Raw genomic sequence first — 3,110 nt, forward strand, 5'->3', positions numbered from 1 at the left:
TTATGGCCTTACAGCTTATGTTTCTGCATTTATATATATATATATATATATTATGCAGTTTTTAGGTACAGATATCAGTCATGGGTTAGCTTATAGTCCTTTGGGGTCATGAGAACCGTGTAGCATTTCGAGTACCAGATTTGGGGCATTACAAGAATTTAACATCGAGCGAACCCAAGAATGGGGGCCCACCTACCAGTAGAGGGTGTGACCCTTAGTAGCAATTCCCGAGTTCTAGAACTACGTAACTAGTGTAGGTTAGAGATGTCTATTTTCCAGTTGAGGATTGACAAAGTGTTTACCTTTCAGTTGAGGGTGACACATATCTTATTAGAGTGCCCACCAATTGAGGGTAACTCATTAGTAATCTGGGACACCAGTTTAGTAGATCCCCATAGCAAGTGTTAGTACTCGTGGCATGGTACTGAAACCCTTCCAACTAGGGTAACAGGTTGGACCCTGATTAGCTCAGATTGGGGCATGTCGATTACATAATACCTCCTACAGTCTCAGTACAGTATTCAGTGTATATTCAATTCATTTTTGCTTAACCAAAGCATACATATTTAGAGTTATTTAGTTATACAGATTTTAGTCTTTTAGATTTTAGATTATTTCAGAAATATATATATTCTTGGTCTTGCATTCTCACATATAACAGTTTTCATGCATTCATGCTAAGTTATTTCATGTTGTTCAATTAGTCCTTATCTCATGGATACAATACCCCATGCATTTCAGCTAGACCTTATCTCATTTACTAATACATTCAAAGTACTGACCGCATACTCTTCTTTGTGATATGATGAGTTATATCATAGGTTTGGAGGCTTAGTTTCCCGACCGCAGTTAGACAATTAATGTTATTCAGCAGTAGTAGTGGTGAGTCCTCATCCATCGAGGACATGATTGCTTACTCCAGTGATTTGAGTAGTTCTCTATATTTAGTCAGACGGAGTTAGTTGGGGGCTTGTCCTATCAACTCTTCAGTCAGTTAGAGGCTTTTCAGACAAATAGTTAGACAGTTAGTCAATTACTTTTAGTCTTATCAGTCATCTCAAAACGACAGTATTACATATTTTAGTATTTCATTTTTCAGTTATTTATCTGCTTATCTTTTGCATATGTTATATCAGTGTCATTTTATTCAGTGCTCACAGCAGGTACTAGCTCATGGGTTAGTTTGTGGTCACTTATGACCGTTAGCACCATTGTCGCAGCTAGGGGGTAGCCTTGGGTCATGATAAAACATGGTATCAGAGATAAAGGTTTTATAGTATCCTAGGGTATCTGAAAGCCATGTTGAGTAGAGTCTTGTGCGTGGGTGTGAAGCGCGCCATGCTTATGGACAAGAGGCTACGAGACATATTAGGAAAAAGTTTCAGTTCTTTCAGTATTCATGTCGTTCGAATAAGCATAGCTCTATTTAAACTCTCTTTCTAACTCATCTTTTATTTCGTTTACAGACTATGGCTCCCATAAAAAAGAATGAAAGAAGGGATGGGGACCAACCCGTACCTTCGCTTATTCAGAAAGATCCTTTAAATGAACATGTCTCTCACTCTAAGTTCAAAGCTACTTTTACTACCTTAGATCATTCGGTAGCGGCTCAGAACAACCAGCGAGCTATTGCCTCATCCAACCCAATAGAAAATATAGTTCAACTAGGATTCGAGATTTTACCCAAATATATCCCTCTTCAGATTCAGGATCCAAGTCTGAAGAGGATCTGCAGGAATTTCTTGAAATAGTTTAGAAAGTGACAGATATTATGGGCATGTGCCACTACATTGGCCTTGCCTGGGTGATACAAAATACTCATATCATAATCTTTCAATAATTCTAACCATCTCCTTTGACGTAGATTCAAATATTTCTGCGAAAACTCATACTGTAAGATTTTATGATCTGTGAAAACATCAACATGTACCCCATATAAATAGTGCCCCCAAATCCTTAAGGCAAGAACAATAGTTGCTAACTAAAGATCATGGGTAAGGTAATTCTTTTCATGGAGCTTAAGTTGTCTAGAGGCATAGGCCACCACCTTGCCCTTCTGCATCAAAACACACTCCAAACCAACTCTGGAAGTATCACAGTACACAACAAACCCATCTGAATAAGCAATGTCAAAACTATGGCTGTGGTGATTTGAGTCTTCAACTCCTGAAAACTCTTCTCACAGGAATCTGACCACTGAAACTTAACTTTCTTCTAAGTCAATCTAGACATGGGGGATGCTATAGATGAGAACGCTTCAATAAACTGCCCATAATATCCAGCCAAATCCAAGAAACTCCTGATATCTAATGGAGAGATGGTTCTAGGCCAGTTTCTCACCGCTTCGGTCTTTTGAGGATCAACTCTAATGCCATCACCAAAAATAATATGGCCAAGAAAAGCTACTGATCTTAGCCAAAATTTGCACTTATTAAATTTAGTGAATAACTAATGGGCATTAAGAGTCTACAATACTATTTGGAGATGGTCTGCATGATCATTTTCATTACGGTAGTAGACAAGAATATCATCAATGAAGACTATGATGAATATTTTTGAGTACTTCTTGAATAATTGGTTCATCAAGTCCATGAAGGTTGTTGAGGCATTCTTGAGACCAAAGGACATGACTAGAAACTCAAAGTGACCATACCGAGTTCTGAAAGCTATTTTTGAAATGTCATATTCTCTGTCTCTGAACTGATATAGTCGGATCTGAGATCAATCTTAGAAAAATAATTGGCCCTCTAAAGTTGGTTGAACAAGTCATTAATTTTGGGAAGTGGGTATTTATTTTTAATTGTGACTTTGTTCAACTGACGATAGTCAACACATATTCTAAGAGGACCATTTCTCTTATGCACAAACAGAACTGGTGCGCCCCACAGGGAAATACTGGGCCTGATGATTTCCTCATCTAGGAGATTTTTCAACTCTTCTTTTAACTCTTTGAGTTCGGCTGGATCCATTTTGTATGTCAGAATAGAGAAAGGCTGAGTATCTAGAAGAAGGTTTATTCCAAAGTCAATTTCCCTTTCGGGAGGAACTCCGAGAAGATATTCGAGGAACACATCTAGAAATTCCCTCACTATTGAAATTGATTCAAGATT

This window comes from Capsicum annuum, chromosome 11 (assembly GCF_002878395.1).
Source record: "Capsicum annuum cultivar UCD-10X-F1 chromosome 11, UCD10Xv1.1, whole genome shotgun sequence".
Classification (NCBI taxonomy): Eukaryota; Viridiplantae; Streptophyta; class Magnoliopsida; order Solanales; family Solanaceae; genus Capsicum; species Capsicum annuum.